The sequence below is a fragment of the Haemaphysalis longicornis genome, unplaced genomic scaffold (genome assembly GCF_048455015.1).
Source record: "Haemaphysalis longicornis isolate Haplotype H1 unplaced genomic scaffold, Haemaphysalis longicornis Haplotype H1 scaffold_5, whole genome shotgun sequence".
In the NCBI taxonomy this organism is placed as follows: Eukaryota; Metazoa; Arthropoda; class Arachnida; order Ixodida; family Ixodidae; genus Haemaphysalis; species Haemaphysalis longicornis.
Window position 1 is genome coordinate 125,374,946 of NW_027526385.1, and position 17,271 is coordinate 125,392,216.

Consider the following 17,271-nt stretch of genomic DNA (forward strand, 5'->3'; position numbering starts at 1 on the left):
CGGGGGACTCGACGAGGCGACGGCAAGAGGAATAGGGGAAAATAGAACCGGGCTCAACTCAGCTAGCCTTGAGCAACATCATGCATTTGTTCGCGACTGAACGTAACGGCTTCGGCCGCGAACCAACAACGGACCTTTGGAAGAAGGGAGCGCTAGGTGGTTTGAATAATAAACCCCCTCGAGGATTTTTGTTTGTTGACCTTGCTTCTTGCCTGCCTCCCATTTATGCGCCGCAGCCATTGCTGCCCTGTGTGGAGGATTCTCCGGGTGTGACCGACGCCACAAACCCTACAAATCACTTTTTTCTACATAAAATCTATAATATATTACCCACCACAAATATTTATTTAACAAAGAAGAATTAGATCATCGCAATCATTCGTTCACAAATAGCAGGTACCTAACCACTAAGAGAAGCAATTTCGCTTCAGCCTTGGGCGCTGCGACAGCGATTTAAATTAAGGTATGGGTAGATGCAGAAATCGGGGTTTTTTACACAAACGGAGAAGGCAAAAATTCCTGGGGGCACTTCAGTCTGCTGCCTTGCTTTGGAGGCGATAGCCTAGCGATACATATACAATAATGCTCTATCGCTCTTTGCAATTTGTGTCCGCGCCTTTATTTTTGTGTCTTCGTCTCTCGGCGCCAATTACTCCGGCATGCTCATATACTGAACATCCTGTTCGCGACACTTTTCTTACCTTGGTTTCTTCATCTTCTGGCACGAATTACTTCAACAGGAATAAAGGCGATCCTTCACACCGTAGCTTTCCCAGAAACAAAGTTCTTCAGGTGTGCACCCGTTCTTTTGCTGCTACTTGCATTCACATCACCCTCCGCAAGCACTAGCCCCTTTGTTACGATTCAGCGCGCTGCTACCCTGTGCACGTGTGATGGAAGCTTAGTGTACTGCGGTGAAGAAGTTCTGAGCTTGGTGGCAAAGCCCGCCATCCTCAAACATGTTTCGACAAGCCGGAGTGGGTTCGCAGCACGGGCCCTCGCTGGCGGTGAATCACGTCCGGGGAAATTGTAAAACAAACTGTTCTACCGGGGTCGTGTTGGGACGAATTTGCGAGCGGACGCCGCCACATGTGACGGCTATAACAAGACCGGGAAAGAGTCATGTTGCGTGTCGGTACTTTCGTCGGGCCGTGTGCAAAGTACTGGGAAGGCGTTGGAGCCGCTGACGCTTCTGTGTAAAAATTCAGCGCTTTCAGTGAGTGATGTGAGACCACATCTGGCTCCTGTAAAAAGCGCTGCTGTGTCCGAGTCAAGCTGTAGGCTCACCTGCAAGGGTGCTGTTTCTGTATTCTCTGTGTTCACCTCTCGTCATGCAGTAAGGCAGTGAAGTTTTTCTCTCGCCTCTTTGTCGTGAACACCTAGGCAGCTAACGTGGCCGGCATTCATACATCACACTGCCATTACATGACAGATCCGACGGAGCTCTCTAAGGTAACGCCTTCGCAAATGTAACAACTGGTGTCAGCGGTTCGATCCAACATCATGGACGTCAAAAAGGCTTCGCACTCGCTGAATTCACGGCGGTCAATGGTAAAAACGTGAGAAACAGCGCGAACGGGGCGAAAAGTAGAAGATACACAACAGCGCTGGCCAACAACCGAGTTTTATTGCGTGCAGGTGGCTTAAGTACACATCTCCAAAGCAATCGAAAAGAAAAAGAAAAAGTTGCAAAAACACAAAATGAACATAAGTTCTTGTCCCATTGTCACCGATAAGTACCGAGTTATTAGATGCGACTGCATCTCATTCACTCGCCTTGTCCATGCGGCGTCGTCGGCGTTGTTGTCGTCCGCCCCTCCCCCATTCTCCTCGACGCGCAAGCTGCGCTCTCCGCCACTCACCCCCTCTCCTCTCCGATGCCCCTCTCTCGCGAGGGACACTGGATTGGAGTCGAATGGATTGGCTTGGCTTGGTTTGGATTGGATTGGATTAAAGTGGATTGTGTTGCGTCATAGCCGCGGCAGACACACTGGCGCCGGCACATGTGACGTACTCTCTCTTCCGTGGTCTCCTCTCCTTCCGGCACACTGCGCATATAACCGGTGTGCCGCTCTCCGGCGGCCTTTCGGTCGACGATTGCTCTCCGCGTGCGCTTGAACCCCCCTCAGCGTCGCATCACACCAGGGTTCCCGCGAGGGGAGGTGGGCGTAATTTTCATTTGAAAGATCCTTGATTTCATTTTCGTATTGTAACACAGACGGTTTGCTTACACACTTATCGCTCGTTTCAATGATACAAAAAGCTTCATAGATTTTACGTGTGCCCGCATATCTTCGAATAATATTGCACTGATCAAATTCTCGTTCGCACTTGCACTGGCGACAGTGCGCAGCTAAGTGACCGCCGACATTCGCTTTCGCCGACGTTTGCCGACCATCGCACAGAGCTTGCTCAGTTTTTTTGGGCGGTCATGAGAACCTTTGCGCCCCTTGTCTCGGCAATTTTCTTAACTTTGCTCGACACTTGATGCACGTGCGTAATAATAGTTGTGCGTCTTTTACGTTCTGGGCTTCTCCATTAAGTAAGTTTGTTTCGTTTTTGTTTTCGGAGATCCCGTAACAGATATTCAGCGACGCTTGATAAAAACGGATGCTGATAACCAGCGGCTTCTGGTCTTCCGATCTGGGCCTCAAAAGCTATGTTGTGCTGAGTGCTCGTACGACCTAGTTAATGCTGACTGGAAACATGATATGGCCACACCTCTGTTCACTATTTTTGAATGGGCGGAAGTAAAAGGGAAAGGGGCATTTTGCGGGCGGGCTGGAAAACGCCAGCACACATGTTCAAGGCTGACCTTGACAGTAAGGTTCAGAAAACGTAAGACATTGTCATAGAGTAGTTGGTTCGTCACGTTCATTTTGAAACAACTCGAAAATTAGATCAACGGAGTTCTTCCGTTGGTGTCCGTCATTCACGTGGTACAGAACTGAATAATCATCTGCATACCGATACAATTTGGCCATGTTTGTCTGCTTTAAAGCGGCCACACCGAGCTAAAAACAGATTTCTTAAAATTGTAGCGAGAGATTAGCCTGTGCAGATACCCTCCCTTTGAATCAACATGGTCCTCTTGTGACTGATGAGGGTAGAGCTAATATAATAAGTCAGCATTTCCGTACAACTGTCTACAGAAGCCCCACATGAGTTCTGAAACTTTACAGCGCCATGCCGGCCTATGCTTGCGCTAACTTCAGTGCAGGCTAGCTTCTGCGGCAACGAGTTATACAACTCCTTCACGTCCGCTGCGAAACCACTCACTTTTTTGGGCGTGCAGGCAAAAGGAACTCATCGACCAGGTGTGGTTTCCTGACTAAGCCAGGGTTGTCAACTTTGACGCTTGAGAGCGACTTTTGGAGGAAGGTGCTCAAGTGGCGTTGGCATGTCCCCCGTTCAGACAGGATGACACGGAAAAGGCAGTCGTCCTTCTGAGTTTTTGCCGAGAAGACAGACAGGGTGTTCCCATCTGTTTGCTTTACAAAAACCGCAGGCTTGGTAATAACCGGCTCCTTCACACAACTGGATGGCTCGAGACTTGATCTTCCCGGGATTAGGATCAGTGACTGGTTTGAAGTTTCCTGCAATTGCTTTGTCCGTTTTTCGTAGCACACAAAGAACGTGCTACAAATAACTCTTTTAATTGAGCACTTTGTGTTTTTGCCGTTAAGTGCGATAACACACCCCTTTCGCAGAAGTACACGTCAACTCAAATTCAATAAATGAAGCAGGAAAAAAGAGAAAGCGAAGGAGGCAAGGCGATGAGGAGTGCGCTTGCAACCTTATCTTTTTATGAGCTGCAACTTTGAGTTCCGTACCCACGCGTCAAATTTCCCACATCAAACAGCATGTTTACTTTTCATTATGCTCTTGCGTATGCAGTATCTTAGGCGTAAAAGCAATTGCTATAGCTATGTTTAACTAAACACAGTTTTCGATTCCCGACGTGGCTTCTAGATCCGGATTACCTGCAACTTTCGTTTATACCCTCACTAAAGCCACCCTCCCAGAACGCCACTGAGCACTTTTTGAATATTGTTCCCATGTCTGAATGTGATTGTGCCAGCTGGCTACTTACGAATGTCCTATTTCGTGGGCTACGACATGGGTGCTGTAGAATTCAGCGTTCTGATCTTCAACCATCGCAACTTTGTTCTCTCGGCAAATAGCACCGATATATGCATAGCCTGCAAAAAATATGGGACACTGTACTTACTACACTGCTACTGTACCGTCTAAAAACGACGTTTACACGGAAAATACATCAAAGCTGTGTGCAAATTGCAAGTGTCAGTATTATAAACGCCCACCCGCCGTGTTTGAGTGACGCCTTAGTATAACGTATTTGAATGTGGAGACTCCACTGCGAAACTTCTAACGCATTAAGGACATTTAGTTGCTGGCTAGTTAATTCATGAAAGACGAAGAAAAAACTGCGCGAAAGACTAAGACGATGAGAAGAGGGCGCCCAGACGAGCGCAACTTCGAACTTTATTTTTGCATCAAACGACAACACACACGTATACTTCCGACCACAAACACCCGTATGCCAATCAGCAGTCGCGCTTCCACCTTCGGCGTAACAAACATCACATTTAAAACACAAATAGCAAAAGACGACTTCAATAACACGTGACCAGATGACAGATTCAACGTAGATATTATACTCGGGAACAAGTTAAGAACAGCAATAGCTCATGTACGGTACCACTCCGCCTAAGCGCCAGACCCGGCTGTCCACGGGAGTGTGCGTTTTGAAAGGAGGTTGCTATAAATACGTGATAATGCCTGCGTTTTAACACGTAATTTGTTTGTCATCGCTGCAGTAATTTATAAGCACATTAAGTTCAAAATATCACAGAAGCAGCTCGCGCCGTGTTCAAAATATTCCCAGTAACTCACTACTTTCGCCACGCGAAGCAACATCCGGCTCCGGTAATGAGGAATACCGGCAACCTCCGTTGCCATTCTTAAGTTGTCATCATCATCATAAACACCAGCTTACCAGTGCCCCCACCAGGGAAAAAAGTTAATGTTCCCTACAAAAATAAAAACAACCTAAATAAAAACGGCAACAACCCTGCACCAGCTAGGCTATAGCAGGCTAATGCAGGGCAAAGGCCTCTCCAAATAATCTTCAATTATCCCGGTCCTGTGCTAACTTCGGCCAATTTATCCAAGCAAACTTCTTGATCTCATCAGCCTAACTTTCTGGCGCCCCATTCCCCACTTGCCTTCTCTAGGGATTCACTCTGTTACCCTTAATGACCAACGGTTCTCTTGCCTTCGCATTACATGTCCTGCCCACGTCCATTTGTTCTTCTTAATTTCTATTAATATGTCCTTAACACCAGTTTGTTCCCTGACCCTTTCCGCTGTCGTGTCCTTTAGTGTTACACCTATCATCTTCCGCTGCATTGTTCGCTCAGTCGTCCTCAATTTAAGTTGAACCCTCTTAGTGAGCCTCTAAGTTTCTGCCCCGTAGGTGATTGCCGGTAACATGCAGATGTCGTACACTTTCTTCTTCAGGGAGAATGGTAGGCTGCTATTTATTATCTGAGAATGCCTGCCGAATGCACTCCACCCCATTCTTAACCTTTTTACCACCTTCTTATCGCTTACCACTTCCGCAACCAAGCCACCTATCTCAAACCGCTGTGCTCTGTCAAGGCTATTGAGTATTACTTTAGTTTTCTACATATTACGGTATTTACTCGCATAATGATCGCACTCGCGTAATGATCGCACCCCTAAAGATTGTCGTCAAAATTTGACTTTTTTATTCTCTTTTTAGAAAAACGATGACGACGAAGCGCCTCTTGTGGGACGCTGCTTGTTTCGTCTGCGATATTTTGCGCTTTTTTCACGCTCAACCTACAGAACACCAGTTTTTTTAGGGGTGATGGACGGATATCCCCCGGAGGAACCGTGCGACGTCGATCCGCCGGCGGGCACCTCCTCCAGAAAGCGCGCCAGCCTCCCAGCTGACGCGGACAGCGAGGACATCGAGCTCTGCTCGGCGCGCTGACGAGGACTCCGACGATGGGTTTCAGCTGTACCTGGGGAAAAAGGCGAAAAGAAGGCTCCTCACGGCTTCTTCGCGATCGAGCACCTCGACTGTGAAGCCCGTGCCTAAGCACCCTGTGCGCACGATACTGTTTGTACCAGAGGCCAAGACGGACAACTTGAGGCTGCTCCACAAGCAAGCAGTCTCCAAGTTCCTCGAAGCTACTGTACCAGGTGAGGTCAAGGACGTGAGGATAAATTCCCGACGGAACATCTTGGCCATCAACGTGGAGCATCGGAGTACACTGGAGGTTTTGCGGAAGATTACGTCACTGCACGACATAAAAGTGCGAGCCCATGCAACCCCGTATGGAGACACGACGATAGGCGTCATTTATGACATCGATACGTCTATCCCGTAAAAGGACCTGCCAATCCTGATCAAACCTGCGGATGAAGGTGTCGTCATCAGACAAGTAAGCCGCATTGGTACATCAAGGTGCCTGAAGACTGTTTTCAAGGGCGACAGCCTTCCCGCCCATGTTAAGGTGGGTCATTTTCGTCAGCGTGTCCGACCTTGTGTGCTGAAACCCCTCCAGTGCTACAAGTGCATGAAGATTGGCCATATCGCTGCAGTCTCCGGCAGCGCCACTGTATGTCCCAAATGCGCCGAGCCCCTCAAGGCTAGCGAGTGCAGTGAAGATACCCTGAAGTGCGCCAACTGTGAGGGACCTGACGATGCCTCATCGAAGAAGTGTCCGCGTATGAAGAGGGAAGTCGCTGTCTTGAAGCAGATGGTGAGGGACCACTCCACGCGCAAGGAGGCTGCCGCTGCGGTACGACAGCGGCGGCGTCACCGGTCTCGACTCCGGAGGTCTTCAAAGAAGGCTGGCCATTCTCTATCGTTCGCTTCTACGCAAGCGGCTCCGCCACTAGTGCAACAACTACTTCCACCACCGCTACCCCCGCGGCGTCCGCCACCTCCGCTGCCTCTGCCGCCTCTGGCCCCGCAGGGTTCGCCGAGGTGTCGCAACAAGGTACAACAAACCTCGCCGGTCGACGCATGGCCCCCACTATCACCGACTGTTCCTCCTTCTGAGCCCCAACGCTCAGTGCAGAAGACAGTTACGAGCTCTCCCGCACCGGCTACGTCTTCAGATCGGCAAGTCGTCGCTGTCCTGAGGTCCCTCATGAAGGCCTTTCGCACATTGCTCACCAGTCTGAATACACCATCTGCGTTGAGTGCACTTCAGATACTGGAGGCCCTCGATCCAGCACTTGCAAGCCTCGGATAAGCAAGGACCATGGCGAACGTACGTTTATTAAGTGCGGATATCAAAGAGGCTTCCATTTTTCAGTAGAACGCGAGAGGACTAATGTCGCGTATTTCTGATCTTCGCCAGTTTGTCTTTATGAAATCTATTCCTATACTAGTCATCTGTGAAACGGACGTATCCAAACCTATTCGGATATCTGGCTATGAACTTTTTTTATCAGCCGCACTCGGGGAGCCCAGCAAAGTCGCTGTCTTCATCAGGCGTGAAGTGTCCTACGTTCCCCATTTTGTGCAACCCTATAGGGGCAATGGGTACGTCGGTCTCACCATCAGAAAGCGCCAGCTCACTTTAACTCTTGTGGGTGCATACATACACCCGACATCCCGCTTTCAACGAAAGATGCTGGATGACATACTAAGCACAACAACGGGTCCATGGGTAATTACCGGTGATTTCAATGCACACCATATGCTTTGGGGAAGCCCAAACAACAACATACGGGGTAGGAGCCTAGTAGCTTTTTCCTCAGACCATGAGTTGTGCCTACTAAACGAAAGAAGCCCCACTTACCTACACGGAACGAACTACGGCAGTTGTTTAGACATGACGTTTGTGTCACGATGTTTATCGGGTCGTGTACAGTGCTTCCCAGACATAGAAACTCGTGGAAGCGACCACATTCCGACCTATGTAAAGATAAATGGCTTACGAAGTCTTTTCGATCTCACTGTTATTCGGGTAACCGATTGGTCCAAGTTCAAATCAAGAATGGAAGAAATTTGCCGGAGCAATGATCTTGAAAATCTAGAGTCCGCCATTGGAAGCTCACTCCAAGCCTGCAGGCGTTCCGTCCGGCTGTCTCCAAATGTGACCTAGTTTCACGTGGAGCTGGAGCGCCTTCGTGCTGTTCGTCGCCGCGCCGAACGCAGATACCGGCGAACGAAATGTCTCGAAGATTTGAGAATTTGCAGACGAACGCAAAAGAAGATCCAGCGAGGCATTGCCCAAGTGCAAGCACAACGTTGGAAATCTTTTTGTGACTCACTCGACCCTCGCAAGCCTTTGTCGAAGATATGGAAAACTGTGCAAGGGCTAATGACTCCCGTACAGCAGCGCTCCCAATTTAGGGCCCTGGCTATTGACCAGAACCGCCGAGAGCTGGAAGTAGCGGAGGACTTCTGTGTGAGGATGGCCAGTGGAACAGGCCCTTCTGGACTGCTGCTCGCCAGTGACATCCCTGCATCGCGGGATTCAAGGATGGACGTCCCATTCTGCATGGAAGAACTCCAGGTGGCATTGGCTGCGTGAAAGCGATCTTCGTCTCCTGGCCCTGATGGAGTCATATACGCTGCTCTGCGTCACCTTGGTAAGGATGCCCGACAAGCCTTGTTGGAATTCAACGACCTGTGATGTGATAGTTCAGTTCCTCAAAAAATGGAAGCCCAGCCGCCTCGTCCCGCTCCTCAATCCCGGAAAATCTATGCTGGATCCAATGGCCTACCGTCCAATTGGACTTGCGAGTTGCGTTGGAAAGCTGATGGAGCGAATCATTCTTGCACGTCTGGAGTGGTTCCTGGAGCATTACAATGTCTACCCTGATTTCATGTCTGGATTCCGTCGTGGACGCTCATCCATTGACTGTGTTAGTGATTTGGTTACTTTTGTGCAGCAGCGGAAAACTGCGAAGCGCATGTGTGCTGCCTTGTTCCTCGACGTTAAAGGGGCCTATGATAACGTGGAGCACGATGCGATTCTTAAAGTACTACAGGCTGTGGGGCTCGGTGGCCGGGTCTACCAGTGGATACGGAACTACCTAACAGGAAGGTCATTCTTTGTTATGACTGCTGATGGGCCGACATCAGCTCACTGTACTCACCGTGGTGTTCCCCAAAAAAGCGTCCTCAGCCCTACACCGTTCAACCCTACGCTAATTGGCCTGACTTCTTGCCTTCCAAGGAGGGTTCAGGTGTCGATATACGCCAACGATTTATGTGTTTGGGCAGATGGCGTGACTCGTCAGCATGTGCGCGCCCGACTGCAAAATGCCGCAGACTTGACGACCTCCTATCTACACGGACAAGGATTGGAAATATCCAGCAGCAAATGCGCCGTGCTTCCGTTTACACGAAAGCCTATGTATACGTACCCTTTGTATATTAATGGCGAAAGGGTGTCTTATGTGAGAAATCACAAGTTTCTCGGTATAGTTGTCGACAGAGGCCTTTCTTGGAGCGCTCACGTAAACGTTATAAAGAAGAGGCTCTCTGCAGTGGTGCTAGTGCTCAAACTCATCAGCGGCAAGATGTGGGGAGCACCAATTAAGTCAATGTTACAGCTATACAACGTGCTATTCTTGGTTTGTCTACGGTACAGGGCTCCTGTCCTTTCTGGAGCGTGCCGCACAACTACTCGGTCAACTCAGGGTATACAAGCTCAGCCCCTGCGAACCTGTCTTGGCCTACCACGATGTACGTCCACAGCAGCGACCATTGCGCTGGCTCGGAATCACCCTTTGGAAACCTTTCTGGAAGTTGAAATAATCAGGACACATATCAGGCACCTTGCCCGTCTACGTGATCATCACCTCGCGGGAATACCAGCGACCCGTCCGCAGGCGTCGTTCCCACAACACCAGCATACCGTCGAACTATACGCCAGCGATGCGACCGCTCCTTCCCCTGTGGTGTGTGATGCAGCCCCGAGTGTGCCTAGATATTCCAGGAGTAAAGAAAAAACGCGATCTTCCAATACCAGCCCTGCAACAGCTAAATTTGACATACCTGCACGAGACATACGATGACCGAACCCATGTATACACCGATGGCTCAGTAACATCGTCGGGTTCTGCCGGCGCTGTTGTTATTCCACAAATGTCACTGTCCAGCCAATTCAAGATAGCCAATCCTACAGCCTCCATGGCTACAGAACGTACGGCCATCTGTTGCGCTCTTCGCACCATCGAGCAAAGTTTGTGCCGCAGATGAGCTATCTCCTGCGATTCGAAGGCTGAACTTCAGCCACTGCAGTCACCCCTGTGCCGGCGACCTCACGAACAGCTCCTGACAGAAATAAGAATGGTGATCGACCGTTCTACCCAGGCGGGTCATGATGTCACCCTGCAGTGGCTTCCCAGCCACTGCGGCATTGTCGGCAACGACAGTGCGGACGCTGCCGCCCGGCTGGCGCAGCAAACAGCGGCGACTGTGCTCATCCCACTGTCTAGGACGGACGCAGCTAGGGCCCTCTGCATACTTGCCCGGGAAACAGCAATCTCCCAATGGCATGCATATGAACTCACATGTGCACGCATTGGTGTCCTTGACCCGGACCTGCAGCGCCCCCTTCCACTAAGCCTCCCGCGGTCTGACGCAACTCTTCTTTGCCGTCTCTCGCGGGGGGTGGCTTTCAGAAATGCTTATTCATACACAATAGGAATGGCAGCAAGTGAGGAGTGCGAAACGTGTGGCGCGCCGGAGACGATCCGGCACGTTTTATGCGAGTGCCCACGCTACTCTGCTGAAAGAAAAAAGCTCTCGCTAGCGCTGAGGAACCTAGACCCTCGGCGGCCTTTTTCGGAAGAGAAGAGTCTGCGCTACTGGCCCTCTCCGTCATCCGCGCAGAAGGCGACTAAGGAACTTTTACGCTTTCTACGGGCGACGAACTTAAACACCAGACTATAGACTGAACGCCTCCAATGTCTATCAGTGTCAGTGCTTCAGCGCTGGGCATACGTGTCTACTCCAACTTCTCTGAATTCTTTCTTTTCTCTTTTTTGCCTATCTTCCCTTTCCCACGTGCAGGATAGCCAACTAGGCTCTAGCCAGGTTAACTTTCCTGCCTTCCTTCTACACCCTTCCTTCCTTCAATATTTTAATTTCCCGCGCAATGAGCGCACTGTGAACTTGCCGCAGCAGGATATCGTATGTGTACAAAGTCGAGCTGATGATGATCGTGCTTACCTCTGTTTCCTTTTCTTTCAAAGCGCACATGGCTGCGTTATTGCCGCAGACTTCACGATATTAGCGATATCGGCAGGCATGCGTTCAGTATGAATGAGGAAGACAGTTCTCTCACTAAATGCACATAATGTACCCGCGAGACAAATAAAAAAGGTGCTCAGCATGCCGCGCCGGCCCCCACGTCTATTTTGATGTCCCGTACTGTTACAGCGGGAGCCACTTACTAGTCGCCCTGTTGTCACTTCGAAGCAAATTCGTTCCGGCGCGGTCGGTAATTCATGATAACGCTGCATTTTGCGCAACTTTGCAAATGGGCTAGCGGCGGTGTGCGGAGTTTTTATGATGTTTTTATTTATTATCTTTATTACGTTCTTGAGAACTATCATAAAACTTTTGACCCGCACTTTGCTTGCCTTTTTTGTGCGGAACAGTTTTTCGCAAAAATCTTACCCCGCGTAATGAACGCACCCCAAAGTTTGCAAAAAAATCTTTGGAAAAAAGTGCGATGATTACGCGAGTAAATACGGTAATTTTCAGGCCCATGATTCTACTCTTCTTGTACAGCGCGGTAATTATGCTTTGCGATTCGTCCCCCGAGTTACTTAGCAAGGCAACGTCATCAGCAAGTCTGAGGTTTTCCACCCGCCGCGGTGGCTCAGTGGCTAAGGCGTTGCGCTGCTGAGCACGAGGTCGCGGGTTTGATTCCCGGCCGTGGCGGCCGCTTTTTTGATGGAGGCGAAAACGAAAAACGCCCGTGTGTACGAGATTTCGGCGCACGTTAAATATCCCCAGGTGGTCAAAATTAATCCGGAGCCCTCCACTACGGCGCGCCTCATCGCCTGCGTTGCGTCGGCGCGTTAAAACCTACAATCAATCAATCAATCAATCAAGTCTGAGGTTTTCCATTAATCATTAACCCTTACTCCCACATGTTCCCAATCCAACGTTATGAATACTTGTAAATATGCTGTGAATAACATTGGAGAGATTGTGTCTCCTTGTCTGACGCCCTTCCTTATAGGTATTTTACTGCTCTCCTTATGCAGGATGGTGGTAGCTGTGGATCCATTGTAGATATCCTCTAGTATTTTTACATAATGCTCATCTACCCCCTGCCTCCATAATTCTTGAATGACTGCTAGGGTTTCGACAGAGTCAAATGCTTTCTCATAATATATGAAGGCTATATATAGGGGTGTAGTATATTCCCCACACTTCTCTATCACCTGACTGATCATGTGAATATGGTCTATTGGTGAAAAGCCTTTGCGAAACCGTGCTTGTCCTTTAGGTTGACTGAAATCTAAGGTGGCAGAAATTTTGTTAGCGATTACCTTGGTAAGTACTTTGTAGACGGCTGACAGTAAGTTGATCAGCCTTTAGTTTTTGAAGTCCTTCATGTCACCTTTCTTATAGATTAGGGTGATGTTTGCGTTCATACAAGATTCCGGTCATCACGCATTGCATGTACAGGTTTGCCAGTTCTAGCACTAGAATTTGCCCGCCATCCTTCAAGAAGTCTGCTGTTATCTGGTCCTCACCAGGTGCTTTGCCCCCTTGCATTTCTTTCAAAGCCTTCCTCACTTCTTTCGTTACTGGTGGGATGTCTATCTTCTCTGTGAACCACTTTCTCGTTCGGTATTATCCTGGATGTCCCGGCTACTCTAGAGATCTCTAGAGAACACCTCGGCTACTGTACAGCAGTTTTTACTAATACAGTAAACGCTCGTCAATTCGAACTTGAAGGGGCAATAAAAGTGTTCCAATTGATGACGATTGTTGATTTTTTTGCACAAGGCCAGCTAGGCCAAAGAGCGCCAAACTAAAGTGCTTACCACAGAAAGGTAGGTATCAAATCGTATTAGTTGGACAAATACTAAAATCAATTAAAGGCGATGGTGATGGCAGGTGTATAGGGCCAGTTCTGATAACGCATCATAGAAATGAGGTTTAAAATCTTAACATCTGAAAATTACTTAAGAATGCGTTTCACAGAAACTATGGCATCCTCACCCAACAACGATGGGAGTAGTGGAGTGAGTTGTCTGTAGAGTTTTCTGAAGTGTTTTTGTCGTATTGCGTCAAGTGTCTTGCATGTGATTACGATTTGGACTACCCATAGGCCTTCCGCGCACCTGCTACACACAGGTCCTGGAGATCCAGTGAGGAGGTGTGAGTGCGTCGCATACTTGTGGCCTATCGCTAACATGGCCAAGGCGACTTTCGTGTGTCTTTTGCGTGTTTCCGTAGTGTGTGGTCCCAAGTGTGGCTTTATTAAGTGTAACTTGTTGTCTGTCTCTGTAGTACAGTCTGTTTGCCATGTATCGCGAACGTGCTATCTGATGGGTGGCTCGAGGTCTGTGTAGGTTACTGTTGGTATGAGCAGTGTATTTTTAATAACAGCAGCAGCGGCCATCTGATCCACGGTCTCATTTCCGGCTATCCCAGAGTGGCCAAGGACCCAACACACAGTTAGTTCAAGGTTCGAGGCATATGCACAGATAATGGTCTTTAAGACGAGATTGATGACGTAGTCTTTGGATGGCTTTGTAGATGACAATGCTTGCACCGCACTCAACGAGTCGGTAATTTTAAATTAGAGACTTAGGGACATTATGTTAAATCATATGATTTGCAACAATAAACATGGCGTACGCCTTGTCAGTTGTTTTGACAAAACTTAGTTCCAGTCAATTTGTTTTGAGGCATCTGCCATCTCACCTCACGGACACGCGGCAAATTGCTGTTGCTTCTTACTCAGTCTCAAGATCGGCGGCAGTTTTGTTAATTACGTCTAAGACAATGCCCTAAAACTTGAGCGTCGATATAGGTGAAATCGTGGTTCTGAAACAGTAAGTGTTTGCTTGTGGGCGTTATTCGGGTGTTCCGTGTTATTGACTTCGATAAGCTGAGCATGTCTTCTTATGTTAGTTTCCACATCTTGTAGCGTTTGCCACAAACGTCCTTGATGAACTTCGGGATTAGGAATACCGCTTTGGCGGTTACTGATGGTTCTTTTTTTACAAATTAGGTAATCAGGATCTTGATAAAGCTGCCATAGCTTTCCATTATGAAGATTTAAATATCCCTAAAAGTCATACCATAAGGGTTTTTTAGGATATCGAGTGTGTATGAGGCTTGTAAAAGTACCGTAGAACACTGAAAGAGGTCTCATTTGCCGAAAACGTTGTGGAGAAACAGGCCTCTTTCATTTCTGCACAGCCTTCCTCCTGTACTGAAAATATATAAATAGGCAGCTGCTACTGCAGCCGAAGACGATGATGATGAGGATGGTAAAAAGAAGCCTTAGATCTTTGCTTATTAGACAGGAAGCCCTTGGGCACGAGTTTGAACAACGTTGTGAGAGCCTTCGCCTTTGCCTTTTCCGCTTGACCTCTATGCACCGGTCGGACACAGCTTATGCAGGGAGTTTGGGGCCCGCGCGCTCGCCACTTACAGGGCCAAGCTCACGCAAGCTAGCTCGCGCGAGGGGGAGCGAGCAGAAGTCAACAGACTATTTCGAGGGAAACACTGCAATTCCTTGCATTAGCTGAATGACATTACGCTATTCCTCACATACCAAAGAAACGTGCGACCGCTCCAGAAGGGCGACTTCCCTGTAAGCACATTTCTGGTATAAAAAACCAATTTCTAATCGATTTGTGAATGTTTATATCGCGAACCATGTTGTAGGTTCAACGAGAAGCTTCTGCTGGCATAGTTTCCTGTGAAATGCTGCCACTAAAACGCATAGAGTTTTAAAAGTTTGAGTAAATAGGTTTACCTTCTGGTGATAGATGCAGCTCGTCGTGTTCATAATACGCCATATCTAACCTGAAATAGCAATCAGAATATATATATCTTCACGACGTAAAAAAGTATAAATTTTATGTTTCTTGCGTTATATATGTAGAAATATCCCATGAACGTAAAAGCTACGATCGTATTAGAATTTTTGTTAGCTGTTAGAATTCGAATGCTGTCTCACGTCCTAGTCTCTGGTGCGGGCTCTTGTTCGATTTTGGGTCAAAATTTTATTTTCAACGACCGTATTTTTTGATATCACGAATGCTATTCACACAAATATTTTCAGTGATAAGAACACTGCCTGGTATCACGTATGTAGTGATGTTTTGCCTCCAATATGCCTAATGTTTCCTTCTTGGTCAACAATGCTGACCATTTAGAAGTATGATGCCACATTGTGTGTTTTGGAAAGGTTTTGCACACATAAACTTCTCGTTTCATAATTTTTATCTTGTGGCCGGTGGGCGGAATCAAGGGACAGACAGACAGACAGACAGACAGACAGACAGACAGACAGACAGATAGACAGACAGACAGACAGACAGACAGACAGACAGACAGACAGAGGCAGACAGACAGACAGACAGAGAAACCAAACTTTTCTGGTGTAAATATCCGAAGTAGGAACATCGTCTCCAAAACTAACGACTATCAATTCTATATGATGCGATCCTGCCGCGCATCTGTGCCACAAAAATAAAGTACAAAAAACACGCTAAAACCCCCCAAAAATGGCTTATACAGTCGGCAGCATCTCTTTAAAAAATGACACCCACGAAATACCGACGCATAGGTTTTCTTTCTTTTGGGTTAGGTATGCCTAGAATATTCCACGGAGCGCAGTCCTCTGCATTCCATCATTTTGCATTCGTCGTATCCCAGCCAGAATTGCAAGTGTGCTAGCAGTTCCTATGTCAATGTGGTGTCGCAAAGGTTCATTTAGCGCACTTGTGTCGCGTGTTTTCGCAGTCTATATCTATTTTTTTGCGTTGAACTGAAGAAACCATCAAATATAAAGTAGGCCAATCCATCACGTTACTAAGTCATCACATTACTTTCGTTCGTTCATGACCAAGATTTCCCCAAGTAGTTAGCACCACAAGATTTAAAACTATCGCCCACGACGTTGCATTCCGGGCGACGTCGGGCAGTGCTTTTTATTTAATCTGCTGGTCATGCAATTTTTATAGCAACCTTTTTGACGAACGGGTTGGCTTTTTGGGAGAGAAAATATTCCCGCGTATCTGCTCCTTTCGTTGCAAATGTCGACGAAAGACGATAGTCGACTGGCGCCCCTGGCCAGTAAATGCCTCTCTTCTCTTTCCCGATCACCTCTCATGCTTCTCTTCTCCTGTCTCGTTCCCCCCCAGGGAAAACGCTAGAGGATTGCTGAAGGCCTCAAGTTAACTTGAATTAACCGCGTTCCGCTGCTCCAAGTCCGGTGCCTCGATGCCAGCGCTGCCGTACGGCGGAAACGCGCGTGAATCGAGGCACCCTACTGCAACGTTTATAGAGCTACGTTGCCCTGCTCCACGAGCGTTCCAAACAGAACGCGGAACCTATCTAGGGGAACCTTTTGTTGCTGTTGCCGTGTGATTATTTTAAATGCTGCCAGGTAGCGCGGGCAACAGCAGGCGACGTTTTTCTGCAGATGATGTAGTATTTTATTTGCTTTCGCAAAAACCAGGCATTCCATAAACAAACACTGCAGATATCACTGATGTATTGATTTGTGCCTCACAGTTGCCTAATGTCTTGTTCTTGTTCAACATGTTGAAAAGTATGAACATTAACACTGTACTTAGACGTTTAGATTTGGCTGCTGGTATATAAGACAATTGCGCCGTTTCTGCTTCACTTTGGCCGGGTGGCTAAATCGAGTCACAGACAGACAGACAGACGTACAGACAGACAAAAATTTCTGCGTTCAAGTAGCCTAAGAAAGACGGTCTTTTAAAAAAACCCAAGTACGGCAACCCCGCCGCCCTATAATCTTCTCCGGCTGATGGCGGACGCTCTACGATTATGGGAAAACTGCTGTGTGCGTATAACGTGCCACGGGCGTCCAAATATTAGGCGAACCGCGCCATAAACTAGAAGGCGGACACGGTTTTTCAGTCCACAAGGTAATTCACCGGAAATGGCGGCACCCTCTATGCATAAATGCCATTACTAGGCATGTCGCAACGCGTGCCTGAGTCATAAAA